The following is a 14,595-nucleotide window of genomic DNA, read 5'->3' as shown; positions in this document are numbered from 1 at the left end:
TTTCATGACTTAATTACTTACTGGACTGAATCAGTTAGATTGGCTCCTTCTGATATTTGCCTGGCACATGTGGAACCATCCTCTTAGTAATGCTCAATCAACTGATTCAAGTGAGCCCACTGAACAAGCTTGGGGCTGAAGAACAGGTGTTCTCAATCTGAGGTCTATGGCACACCAAGGTTTCCATGGATACAATTCAGCGAATCTGTGAACTTGGAAAAGTCATATAATTGTTTTTTACTAAACTCTACCTGAAATGTAGCATTTTATTTAATTATTTAAAAAAACCCACACACTTCTGAGGGGGAGACCGTAGACTTCCCTGCCTTGAGAAAAAGATCCATCATATATACATACACACACACACAAACATGCATGCACATGGACATGCAGATACACACATGCATGCACATGGAAATGCACACACAAATTAACAACTTCTGCTTTAGAGGAAAGCTGGTATGACTTGTCACATTTACATTTCACCTTTCTCAGTTGAAATCTGCTCAGCTCATCCATTTGAAAGGTCTGATTATAGGACAGGCTACATTATTATATTTTCCTGAAGCTATTCCACTTAGTAGATAAAATTAAATATTTTGTTTATTCTATTCCTACCATGAAAAGAAGTCAAGAAATTGTGACCTAGAAAAAGCTGTGGATGTCACAAGGAGACATCTAGAAAAGTCATGCAGAAATGTTAAAGCTACATTGAAGATGCTGCTGATGGATGTCTGTCCTTACTTGTCCAGGTTTTGTAAAAAAAAAAAAAAGGATGATGGTCTAGAAAACTTGTCTTCCTCTGACTCTACTCTTGTTCACGTGACTTCCCTAAACTCTGTTTTTCATATTTAATTTAATTCAGGATAATATAACATAATATCATATCATATATTATAATATATAATATAACATAACATAATATTTTAATTTTATATTATGGTATGTTATGTCCTGGTATATATGTGTGTATGTATGTATCCCCCCAACCACACACACACCCCTAGGAACTGTGCCAGGAACTGTGCTAATTTCTTGGAATAGAAAAATGAAAACAAACCTATCCTTGTTCCCAGAAAGCTTATTCTTCTTCTTGGGCAGATAATATGTACCTTACATATTATTATCATCAGCATCAACATGATCATCATTAGAGTGTAAGCTTTTTGAGGGCAGTGATTGCTTCAATTCCATCTTTGAAATACTAGCACTCAGCATGATTCCTGACCCTTAAAAAGCATTCCATAAACATTCTTCTGTTGATTCATTCATCATTATCATCAATACCACCATTGAATCTTCCCTCCTCCCGTGGCCGTCCTCAGTGCTTGTCTCGGGGCCCTAAGTAGCTGTAGGATGAAACAGGACTCGATCTTCTTCACGTGCCTCTCCCAGATCAGATCAGTTTTAAAAGCTGGCTCCTCAGTGCCCTCAGTGCCCTCCATTGGCATCACTTTGGCTCAGAGGGAGGAGCTTTCAAAGGCCTACTGCTCCAGGTAATGAAGGTTCTCATCAGGGCTTATTCCACTGTACTCACAGACATCTGTCAGCACGCCATGATCCCCAGGAGGGCTGATGTTCTGTGGAAACTCTTGTAAAAGATTTCCCTCCTGCCACAACCCCACCTCCTGTCTAGACAATCTAATAAGGAGAGCCCAGAGCACACAGCTGAAGCTGTTATGGGCAATCCCCAAGTGTTGCCTAACTGGGGGTGGGGGAAGAAGTTGAGGGGAAGGATTAGAAAAGGCTCCCACTGGATCCTAACCAGGTGGCTGGCTAAAAAACGCTCTCCTCTGATGGAAGGCTATGGCCATTTTGATTAAGAGGAATTGTCCAATAGAGCTTATCATTGGACTGGGCTCCCCTACCCAAGGAGGTTTTTAGGGACATTTCTGTAGTACCCATCCTCACAACCTCCCATTTTGTTGTTTGAGTTGAAGGTGATTTGAAGTCTCTTCAAGGCATGCTAGGTCTTGGGATTCATTCAAGTATATAAGGCAGCATACCCACCTACCCCTACAAAAAAAAAGTTGCAATTGGAGTTTTGTTATTTTTTCCCCCCAAAGGATATTTTCCACATCCAAAGTACAGATCCCTAGACACTGTGGACGTGTTTTGTCCTTCAAAAATTATAGCTAGCATTTACATAGTGATTTAAAGTCTGCAAAGCCCCTTATAAAATACATCCCAGTCTATCTTCACAAGAGAACTGGAAGGTAAATGCTATTATTAATCTCATTGTACAGATGAGGAAACTGAAGCAATTGATAGTAATTAGGTGACTTTCTTTTATTAATTTTTATTAATATTATTTTTCTATATTTATTATATATATTATAAATATGAATTATTATTAATTAAGGGTCATACAGCTAATCTCTAAGTCAGAATTTGAACTCAGGTCTTCCTGACTACATGTCCCAAGTCTGGTGTGGTTTTTTTCAGAGAATCATCAGAGCGAAGATTTTGAACTGGAAGAGATTGTAGGGGCATCTTATTCAATTTCCCATTTTAGATCAATCAAATGTTGCTACAAGGAAGACTAGCCAGGGAGATGCAACTGCTACTTACATTTTAAAAAACCTAGACAAGATTATATTTGTCAGTCACTTAACAAGTATAAAACTGTAATATGTTCCAGACACTGTGATAAGGACCCAGGATACAAGAGGAGTCTAAATAATAAGCAAACCAAACAAACCAAACCAAAACAAAACAAACCCCCCCCCCAAAAAAAACAGGCCTTCTTTCAAGGAGATCCCATTCTAATGGGGGAGAGAAGATGTGAGTAAAAGACATAGAGCTTTCCCTCCTTCACCTAGGGGGAAGTTCTCCTGCAGCAGATGGGCTTTGAGCTGAGCCTTGAAGGAAGCAAGGCAAACTGAGGGATGATGGGGCAGAGCATTCCAGGTAGGGGCAATAGCCAGAGGAAAGGTACAAAGGTGCGAGATGGAGCACAGTATTGATTATTTCCCTGGGATGGGGGGCTGGGGAGACCTATGATTGGAAGCCTAATCAGACAAAGTGAAGATGATCTTTTACGGCTGCTTCTGAGATTATGTGCATCATGGTGGGAAAGTGCAAAGAGTAAGGATTGCAGGATTTGGCATCTGGAGACCTGCATTCCAATCACACCTCTGCCCCATTTGCAGCAAATCCCAGTTTATACGTGAATGACCGTGAAGAAGTAACTTAAATACTCAGGGCATCCTTCTCAATTTCTCTGCAACCTTTGACACTATCAATTTATTTTCCATGATACTCTTTTCTCTATAAGATTTTATGACACTATACTCTCCTAATAATATGTCATACGACTCCTTCTCAGTATCTTTATCCACCCACCAGCCATGGGTGTTTCAAAAGCTCTGTCCCACACCCTTTTTTCCCTCTCCGATATTTTATGTAATTGCATCAATGAATTCAGCTATGATCTCTATGCAGATGAATGCCCTTTAGTCTCAGTCTTGACTCAACATGACCAAAACTGAAGTCATCATCTTTCCCCAAACCCTGCCCTCCTCTAAACTAATGGCAGGTTTCCCACCATTCTTCCATTGACCCAGGCTCACAACCTAAGCATCATTACTCAACTTCTTATTCTCATCCACCCCCATATAGCCAATCAATTGTCAAATACTTTCAATTCTCCCTTCATATCAATTCTCCTATATACCCTCCCCTTTCTTCTGACACTCCCATTCCCCTGGTGAACCATCACCTTAGGACTAGGTGATTGTAATAGGTCCCTGCCTCAATTGTCTCCTCAGTCTAGTCCATCCTTCTATCAACTCTCAAATGGATCCTCTGTAAGCAGAGGACCGATCATGGTCTTGTCATTTCCACTCAAAAAACACAAATCCACTACTCTAGTGAATAGACTTCAGTGTCTCCCTATTTTTTCCAATATCCACTGTTTGCCTTTTCCTGTCCTTTACAGCCTGGCCCTTTCCTGCTTTTCCACTCTTCCCCTGCCTTATGACCTTCTGTGAACTCTGTGCTTCAGGTACACTGGCCCCTTTGTTCTTCCTTCCACAAGACATTCCATCTCTCAAGTCTGAAATTTTCTCTGCTGTCCCCTGTCCTGAAATTGTCTCCATTCTCTTCTCTACCTCCTGGCTTCCCAGACTTCCTTCAGGTCCCAACTAAATACCCACCAGCTGCAGGAAGCCTTTGCCTACCACCCTTAATGTTACTGCATTGCCCCCAACTGAATCCATCTACAGAGTTTGTACACTTATTTTAATGTTTTCTCCCTCCATAAACTGTGAATTCCTTGAGAATATGTACTGTTTTTGTTTTCGTTCCAAGGGACAGTGAAGGTCTTTCTTCCTGTCCCCAATGTTTAGCATGTCACCTGGCTTAGAGTAGACATTTAGTAAGTTTTTGTTGGCTGACTGACAGTGGACCCAAGCATCCTCACACTCTAGTTCGAATATGGTCTGTATGAGCCTAGAGCTTGATGCTGCGTCTGTGTGAAGGGGTTGAGGGGAGGGAAAAGGGTTATGGCACAGTGGAGATACTTACTTTCTTACCGCTCCTCTCTGGCCCAGAAGTCTTCTATCTAGAACACTAGACTACAAAATGTACACCACACATACAAAACACACACCACACATACACCTTGGAACTCCTCTGTCCCCTTGTGGGAAATTAATACCATTGTTCACTTATCTCCAAGTACAATGAGATAATAAGCAATGAGACGATGCCCTGGGGAAAACAAAACAAAACAAAAACCCCACACAAAACCGTGAACTCTTAGGAGAAAGAAGCATGGTAAATCCCAGGCTTTGTTGGTGATGATGGAGAAATATTGGGCTCATGATTGTCAGGAGTCACCCTAGGTTTCTCTCTAGTCATTTCAGGACCTGTGACGTTACAAAAGGTTTAGGAACGTGTTTGCCTTTAGTGAGGGAAGACAAAGGAAATGCCAAGGGGGAGGACAAATCTTTCTACTGCCCTTCCCAGAGATATTCCAAAGAACCTTCTTCCTTGTGAGTCTTTGCCTGTGATGGTGGTCCCCTCATTAAGAAGGGCTATGACACAAAAGGGTAGGAAACCAGATCCCCTCTTTCTTGGCCTCACCTTCTTCCTCTGCAAAATGAGCAGATAGGACTAGATAAGGCCTTTTTTCACCTTGAATTTTCTGATCCTAGGGTCAATGCCATCATCCTCTCTCCCACTAATCTCACAGGAAATAAATTACATATCCTTCCTCCTGGCTGGTCAAAACTCTCCTCTACCATACCTGACCTGCTGATTATTGCTCTTATTAAAACAAATGACTGTGAGATATGAGTGACTAAGAGTCTGACCTAAGTCAGAATTCTCCTTCAGAGTCTTAGCTGTGTGATCTTGGGCAAGTCACTTAACCTCTTTAAGCCTCAGCTTTCTCATCTGTAAAATGGGGATACTGATAGCCCTTACCTTATAAGGTTTTTGTGAGGATTAAATGAGATGTATGTATGTATGTATGTATGTATGTATGTATGTATGTATGTATGTATATACATATAAATGTATGGAAGTCATTTTCCAAAACTTAAAGTGTTACAGAAATGTTCTTGTTATTATTATTAGCCTCAGCCCTTCCCAAAATATCTCTCCAGAGTAGTTTGTTAATGCAAGCTTATCTCTTATTAGTGAAGTGGGAATAAAAAAGGTTTTGAGAAAGCTCCTTTGAACAAGGAATCTCTGGATAATTCTGAATAATTTCATGTTATGGTCCCTTAGGGCCATAAAAATTCAGAAAGAGCATGTGAAAGAATGATCATGTTGGCTCATTCACCATTTGTTCATGTATACATGGACCATCTCCTTTAGGCAAAGCATTAAAGAAGACACAGTCCTTGCCTTAAGAATATTACAGTCTAATATTATAATCTTGCCCATAAAGTAATATACTTTCCTTTCTCTTTTCTTGTATTTGTAACTTGAGCGAATGGCTGACTTCAAATCCCTCAGATGGCAGATGTTAGAAAAATTAATTCATAGGCCTCTTAGAATTTGAATATAGGCTAAGAAATCATAAAAGTACTGCCTTTAAATTTAGCTTTGGGGAAGGATTTGAACTAAGTTGTCATGTGTGTTGGGAAAGACAGAAAGAGGAGAGAAAGATGTGTGTGTGTGTGTGTGTGTGTGTGTGTGTGTGTGTGTGTGTGTGTGTGTAGAGACAGAGACAGAGACAAAGGCAGAGACAGAGAGATAGAGACAGACAGACAGGGACAGATGGAGAGAGAATGAGCTTGGGAATAGAGAAGATAGTAGGAGAGAAGAGAGGGAAAGGGAGAAGAAGGAGGACGGGAAAGAAAATTCTTTCAACAGACATTTGAGATTGGAGTAGACACAGAGCAGAAACAGTAACCGAGGAACAGTCTATCTCCTCCATTTGTATCCTTTCCAGGCCAGAAAAAAAGAGGAAGAAAGTTCCCAGCCTACTGGTGTGTGTTTGGAGGGTTCCAACTCAGAAGCTTATAGCATCACCCTGGATGGGTAGGCATGGCGGTCAATGGTCTGCTTTGCAGGAGGACATCTAGCTTCAGGAGACTGGGGCGGGGTGCAGGAAAGAGTACCTTTCTGCCCAGGTTCAAATATCTTAAGCTGGGGTCCTTTTCTGTAACTCTTCACAGAGTCTCAACCTGATTACACATCTCTAAAGAAGGTGAAGTAATTTCCCCCAGCCTCTTGAACGGTAGTACAGAAAGCATGCTACCTCCTTCTAGAGTGAAGATCTAATATCTTATTTATGTGTATTTTCCAGGTATGTTAAAGATTGGGATCCTAAGGTACCAGGAATGTGGAGGACTGCTCCCTAGGAAGTAGCTAAGTCAAGGAGAGGCAATTAGATGTTCCCCTGAACTCCTGGCTGGGGTCAAGGGCCTTGATCTGTGAGCTGAAGCACATTCCTTAGATAGGAAGAGGGCTTTGGTTTCATATCTATCCACCACCCAGTTTTTACAGATCAGGATCTGTGTGAGGGCTAGGGAAGGCGAATTGCAGGCTAATGTTCATGCAGGTAGGAAAAAGTTAAGTGACTTTCTGGTACACCCCATTACCTCCTAATGTCAGGATAAAGGGTCTGATGGAGCCCAGTGCATTTCAATAAGAAATGTTGCTGCCAAAGAGAAGTGAAGGATGCAGAGAAAGGGCTTGAGGAAATATTCCATGCTAAAAGATGGAACCAAAGGTCAGAAGTCAGCGGAGGTGAGGGCTGCACAAAGCAAAGCCTGGCTGAGCTTCCGGCTTTTTAGATTCCATAGCATTTTCTTCTGGCTTTGGGGCAACCTCAACATCCATTCCAGTGAACAGAACAAACCTTAATGGCTCTCCAGGTGCCTCTGTGGCCACTCCCATGTGTGAAAAGAGACCACCTCCCCTGGGAAAAGGACTCATTCTTGAGGTCCCCCTGACTCAGGAGCACACACATAGGCCTATGGGGAGTGGAGAAGAGCCATTTTGTCTTATTATGCTTCGCCTCTAGGGCAGCACCTGGGATATAACCAGTGGGTAAGCGATGCTCTTGGAATTAAATTGAAATGAACAAGGGACCAAAGCAGACATATCAGTGCCTACTGGAATCATCTTTCCCGGCATACTCATAAAGACAGAAAGACCGCTGAAGAAGGGGATTGGAAAGGGAATGTGGTCTGTCGATGCAGTGCCAATGTGTGTCAAATAAGCCCCATGGGTGGGTGGGTTCCTGTTTTTCATGACTTCACTCTGGGTGAGGACTGCCCCCCCTCCCCTCAGGCTAAGTGCTCTCCCCCTTACTTTTCTCTCTGGGCTTCTCTTACAAGGAAAGCTTCAGTGGTCAGCTATGCAGATAACTGGCCCATGGCTCTATTGTCTTCCCTGCAGGTGGGTTTCTGTACCTCCAAACCATGTGTGTCTTCAAGCCCAGCAGGTGGTGAATAGTGTGGATTGCAGTTCCCCTCTGTTTTGGGGAAGGATCATGGGTGTTAAGTGACAGTCTGGGACACCTACAGGCTGGGTATCAAGGCTGATGTGGCAGCCTCGTGGATACAAGGCTTCCAGAGGGAAGGAGTAAGCAAGTCAGAGGATCTGGGGATGCGCATAACCCCAAGGTTGAGTAGCTGGATTGAGCAAATGCAGCTGTTAAAGAAAAAAGGTTGGGGGGAGGAGAAGGTCTGTTCCCCTGCCCACACCTGGAGGCATTGAATAGAAAAGCTCCAGGACCTATGCTGCATTTTCCTTAAAAATACCCAGAGCATGACTGAGGGTGGCTCTCAGGCTCTAACACTGTCTCTTTGGGTGACATGAGAATCACCTGCCTCTGGCTCCCTTCCCACCTTTGAGGGCAGTGGGCTCCATTAAAAGTTCAGCTGAAGGACCTGAATTCAAATCCTACCTCTGTCTCTTATTTACTGTGTGATCTTGGTTAATTTATTTCCCCCACTCTCCTAACACCCACCCCACCCATGTAGTCAGGCCTCAGTATATTCATCTGTAAAACAAGGAATTAGGACTGCCTGAGTTATTTCGTGGTAGCTCTCTGGGAGTGGGGTGGGGAGGGTGCATCCCATATTCCACAATCCTGTTACATTCTCATAATAGGGTGATCCTGGATGCCAAATTGGACACAACAGCTCCTATTTTCATCTAATAGATATCTGTTTACCAGGAGGTTGTGCTTGAATGGATAATCCTTGGGAAATTGCTGCTTCTGAATTGGGGCAAATGGCAAGATGGGTCAATGGCTCTCCTATTCCTTAAAGGCTAGGCCTCACTAAGTGGGGATTTTCTGAGTTTTGGGTTCAGTCATCGCCTGTGGTGACATCTATGTGGAGGCATCCCTGTGTGGAAGTTCTAGCCACCAATGCAGACCAACAACCCTCTGTAACTTGCCCTCTTAGAGAATTGTATGGAAGATCTTGAGCGTTCAAACTCCTTGCTTCCTCCGCCTCTGCTCAGGGTGCTGCCCCACCCCCACCCATTTATGGGATTGATTTACAAGCGCACATATTATACAGTCCCAATGCCAGGGCAGAGACCATTCCTTTTTGTCTCTAGATTAGTGCTTGGCATGTAGTAGTAGCTTTATGAAGTTTTTTTTTTCTTCAAATGAATGAATGAATGAATAAATGAATGAAAGCCATGCTCATGGACCCAGATATAGCAATGGTCACATGTGGGATTTCAGACCAGACCCGTCTGACCCTAAGGCTGGCTTTCTCTATGTCTTTCATCTGAAGGATTTTTTTTTTTTTTAGCCAACATTATTATTTCATTGGGACTCCTGGTAAGGGAACTTTCTATACCAGGGAGGGGAATTCGGGGCCTCTAGGCCACTTGTGGCCCTCTAGGTCCTCTAATGTAGCCCTTTGACTGAATCCACACTCTGTAGAACAAATCCTTTCATTAAGGGGATCGAACCAGCTGGGAGCCAAAGTCTTGGCTTCTTGGGTGGCCCACCAGAGTGCATCCTCCCATGAAGAGGTCTCCAGAATCACAGAATTTCCAAGGGGGAAGGACCACAGTGGTCTCCCTTAGAGCCAGAAGGAATCCCCAGTACAAAGCATTGGGCAGTGCCAGATCACTGAGGGGTGCCTCAATGGCATGAGGAGACAGTGGAAGGCTTGATGTGCGGAGCACCCAGCTTGGCCTCAGAAACACCAAGGCTCAAATCCTGACACAGACACTGTGAGCTTCAGTGAGTTAACAAGTCATTCAACAAGCATTCATCAAGCGCTTACTATGTTTTCGACACTGTGTTAAATGCGAAAAGATAAGAAGAAAGGCAAAGCAAGCCAAACCCAACAAACAAATAGCACAGAACCCAGAACAAGGCGAAAATGAAAAAGGATTTGTTCTCAAAGAGGGGAAGAGAATAAGTACATATGTATATAGCACCTACTGTGTGCCAGGCTCTCTGCTGGGTGCCTTACAAGTGTCACCTCATTTGGTCCTCACAACAACCTTGTGCTGTTATCTACATTTTACAGTCAAGGAGACCGAGGGAAGAAGAGGTTGACTCGTAATCTGCCCTTTGCTTTGGCCATCCAGTCCTGGGCCCCATGCGTGTGTGCTGCGATGTGGGCCCAGAGCAGTGGAAGCGAGGAAAGGATGTCTCTGGCTAGGTGTGAGCTAGGATGGGTGCCTACAAATACATTCGGGAGCTGTGGAGGAAGAAGCAGTCGAATGTCATGTGGCTTCTCCTGCGAGTGCGCTGCTGGCAGTACAGCCAGGTGTCCGCCCTGCACTGAGCCCCAAGACCCACCAGACCCGATGAAGCTCGCAGGCTGGGGTGCGAGGTCAAGCAGGGTTATGTCATCTATCATATTGGTGTTCGACATGGTGGACAAAAGCGTCCAGTTCCCAAGGGTGCAACCTATGGTAAGCCTGTGCATCATGGTGTAACTGAAGTTTGCCAGGAGCCTTCAGTCTGTAGCAGAAGCATGTGCTGGCCACCACTGTGGGGCCCTAAGAGTCTTGAACTCCTACTGGATGGGTGAAGATTTGACCTACAAATTTTTTGAGGTTATTCTTATTGACCCATTCCATAAAACTATCGGATGAAACCCCGACACTCAATGGATCACCAAGCCAGTACACAAACACAGACAGATGCATGGGCTTACTTAAGCTGGCCAGAAGAGCAGGGATCTTAGAAAGGGTCACAAATTCCATCTATTATTGGAGGGTCTTACTGTGCTGCTTGGAGAAGGTATAATACTCTCCAACTACATTGATACTGCTAATTGATGCACATTAATTTTTAAACTTTGATGTCTAACAAACAACATTTATAAAAAAATAGAGGTTAAGTGACTTACCCAGGGTTACCCAGCTGGTAAGTTTCTGAGACCAGATTTAAATTCAGAAAGATGAGTCTTTCTGACTCCAAGCCTCACTCTCTCCACTGGGCATCCAGCTGCCTCATTCTTATGAGTAACACAACATACAAGTAAAGATGTTTGTACAAGATGTTTAGTGCAATCTTGGGGGAAATGTGCTAGCAATGACAGGGAAGGGGTGGTTCCTTATCTGTTAAATAGAGTATTATTATGAAGAGCAAATGAAATAATGGGAGGTAAGTGGCTTATCCATGCGAAGTCAAATTTTCTTTTTTTTTTTTATCTTGTATAATCAGATAAAAGAGAAAGAGCATTGCATGAATTTATAGTCAGAAGAAATGGCCTCAAATCCTGCCTCTGACCCTTCCTTCCTACCTGTGGGACCTTGGGAAATCTACTTGGTCTTTCTGGGCCCCAGCATCTTTGGCTACAAAATGAGGTGCAGACAAGGTGATCTCCGATGTCCTCCCCGACCCCAGTGTTTAATGCTATGATGAATGGGATTACCTTAGCTTTGTTTTTTTTATTTTATTTTATTTTATTTTATTTTATTTTATTTTAATGTGGAATGCTTCATGGATTTGCCTTTCCTTCTCATATGGGCCCAAGCTAATCTCAGCATCATTCCAATTTTAGTGTATGAGCTGTCCAAACCCACCTTCCCAGAGTTTTCTAGGAATTTCCATAGGAAGGGCTGGAGGGCCAGCCTGAGAGTACAGGAGGACCTTGGGTCCCCTTGTAAGAGTAGGTGCCTGACACAAAAAAGGAATAGCTCAAATACAAATGCAGTGTTTTAAGGTTTTCAAAGCATTTCAAAGATTCTTTCCTCTGGAATACTATTATTATCCCTAATTTTACAGATGAGGAAACTGAGGCAGATTTTGACAATGTCACAGAGCTCACATGTGTCTGTACAGGATTTGAGCTCAGTTCTTCATGACTGCACTTTACCCCTTGCAGCTGCCAAATATCCTCCATACACATTTATCAATGAAACTTTCTTTAAAAATTTATATAAGCTTACCATCTAGGTCGGTAGAAAACTCTATATCTACACATATAGCCATACAACAATGACGAGCTTTCTGGGAAGCAAGCTGCTAAGACAGCATGCTCCCTAATGACCTGTGCCTCATTCACATGAAGGTAACTGAGTGTTGTCTGGCAGACTCTTCATAGGAGGTCCCAGTTTCAATGGACCCCAAGATTACCCAGAAGAACTCTGTCATTTCCACAGTTTCTGAGGCAGAAGGGACCTCATTTGTAAGATGATGAGTTAAGGCACTGCAAGGTTGTAACTTGTGCAAGGTTCCATAATGATGGAGGTAGGATTTCAACCCAGGTCCCCTAACTCCCAAGTCAGCAGATATTCCTCTGTACCACATTGACTTTTGCTGTAGTGTCACTTGAAGGAACTTCTGAAGCCTAGAGAAGCTAAGCTATTTGCCTAAGGTCACACAGCCCAGGTCTCCAAATTACCATCTGGTGCCCATTTTCTTCCTCTTGTACCATGCTTCCTCAGGAGTAGTCAAGGGCTTTTTTTTTAAATCTACAATAAACTATTCATGTTGGACAAGTAGTGACCATCCTCATTTTACAAATGATGAAACCTCAGAAGAAGAGGACTAAGGGATTTTGCTAGGCATCACAGTACATGGAAAAAGCCAGGGTTTACTTGGAACTTATATAACTTTGGAGGCAGTGCTATGTATCTATGCATTAGTGCTCAGGGGTCCAAGTGGGTGCCCTCTCTGTCTGTCTGTCTGTCTCTATCTCTCTGCCTTTCTCTCTGTCTCTCTCTGTCTGTCTCTGTCTTTCTCTGAGCTGCTTTTTCCAGTCTCCCTTCTCCTTTAAAGGACTGTTCTGTGATGCCCATGCAGTTCTCCTGGGCAGCTGCTGGGTGGCAGCAGATGTGCTCAAACCACTGCCCCGGTACATTTAGCCAGTCTTGCACAGCCCTGCATGATGAGGCTGGTGCAAAGCCCCACATTCAGAGAGTCCTTGAGCGGTTCCTCCTGTCTCCTAGAGAGGGGGGAGAGTTCTCTTAGGAGACTGGGAGAGAAGTAAAGGGGTCATTTCCTTCCTTGTTGGGCCCCTCCAAAGTCCTTTTTACAGAAGTCCCTGAGGTCTAGAAATGCTCCCTGCATCCCAAGAGGGCATGCCAGAAGACACAGGCACCAACAGGTCCCAGAAGGCTGGCTTGGCTTCAAGTCCAGTAGTAGACTGTATGTCTATGACCTGAGGACCAGCCTAGCTCATTTTGGAGATGGTTCCTCATCACACTGGCCAAAGGATAATGATGACTTTTTTAGCTACAGCAACATTCCCAAAGAATGTATGGGGAGATACTGGGATCTGTGCTGCGGGATGGCTCCCATCCTCCCCCCCCGACAAGACACCAGCCCTTTGAAGGTGAGCAGCCATTATGAACTAGAAAATGTACACATTTGAGAGTTCATCTTGGTCTGTAAATGGGCTGGTCTGCATCTTTCTAAGTGGAAAGAGAAGGAAATAGCTTTGGTTTCTTTATCAGAGCAGCCTGTTCTGTTTCATTGGTTGAGGAGTGGGATGGCTCTTCCTATGTGGCCTCAACCAAAATATCTCTAGTCCTCACTCAGTCTCCAGGCAAGGCATTCATTCATTCAACAAGCATTTCTTTTAATCACTTACTCTATGTCAGACCCTATGCTACATAATGGGGTCACAAAGACAAAAACGAAGCAGCTACTGCCCTCAAGGAGCTTATATTGTATTTGGAGGAAACAACATGTACATGTACAAGCAAATACAGGATGTATGACATGTACAAATCAATTTCAGTGGCAAGCAGTAGGGTGGAAGACAAGCAAGTAGGGGGTGAGGGAAGGTTTCCTGGAAGGAATGGCATCTGAGCTGAACGTGAACGGAAGCCAGCAGTTCTTAGACGTGAGGAGAGAGTTCAATCCAGACATGGTGGACACCTTTGCAAACGTACAGAGATAGTGAGGAGAATGCTGAGGACCTGAAGCAAGCAGGCCCATTTGGGGGGAGGGACGGGAATAACATTGGATGAACTTGGGGAAGTGGGTTTGATCCAGATTGTGAAGGGTCTTAAGTGCCGGATTCCTTTCATGTGGTCAGGCTGATATGGTTTGTGTAGGTCAGGAGGGAGTTTCCATATTGCAGGCTGCCTTGAGCATGATTTTACTGCATACGGTGACCTGTACTTTTTGTCCTCTGTCACTGAGTTCTTGTGATGTGGTTGCTTTCTTACTTGGGACTGAGGCCAAAGCCAAGCCTGAAGTCAAATTTAGAAGAAATTTTCTTTAGCTGATGAAAGGGGGAAGAGAAATTGCATGGATACACTTGATAGAATCATAGTAGCATAAATTCAGATTCAGCAGGAACCTTAGAGGTCATCAAGTCTGATTCCCTCATTTTACAGGTAAGGAAACTGAGGCCTAGAAAGGAAGTGCTCTGTCCTTGGTCTGATTTATGTGTTGAAAATTCAGAATTTGAATGCAGGGCATCTGACATAAAATCTAGCAATCTTGGCACAGTAGCGCACTAACCAGTGTATGTCCTACAGCAGCATTGCTACCTGCTTAGTCCTTGTTATTGTTACTGTTCAGCCATTTTCGTCATGTCTGACTCTTCATGACTCCTTTTGGGGGATTTCTTAGTGAAGATATTGATACCAGAGTGCTTTGTCCTTTTCTTCTTCAGCTCATTTTATAGATGAGGAAACTGAGGCCAACAGAGTTAAGTGACTTGCCCAGAGTCATACAACTAGACAGTA

At 43.6% G+C, this 14,595-nt stretch overlaps 1 protein-coding gene and 1 pseudogene across 1 annotated transcript in view; both read left to right on the top strand.

Annotated features, from left to right (window-relative positions):
- The window catches only part of TPRG1 (tumor protein p63 regulated 1), a 145,138-nt gene that overhangs the window by 82,497 nt on the left and 48,046 nt on the right, over positions 1-14,595 (top strand). The gene's annotated exons all lie outside the window — the stretch shown is intronic.
- Positions 10,113-10,712, top strand: LOC110210192 (large ribosomal subunit protein eL15 pseudogene; annotated as a pseudogene).

The sequence above is a fragment of the Phascolarctos cinereus genome, unplaced genomic scaffold (genome assembly GCF_003287225.1).
Source record: "Phascolarctos cinereus isolate Bilbo 61053 unplaced genomic scaffold, phaCin_HiC Scaffold_7;HRSCAF=346, whole genome shotgun sequence".
NCBI lineage: Eukaryota > Metazoa > Chordata > Mammalia > Diprotodontia > Phascolarctidae > Phascolarctos > Phascolarctos cinereus.
The sequence above is the reverse complement of the archived record's forward strand: the minus strand, read 5'-3'. Positions and strand labels throughout refer to the sequence as shown.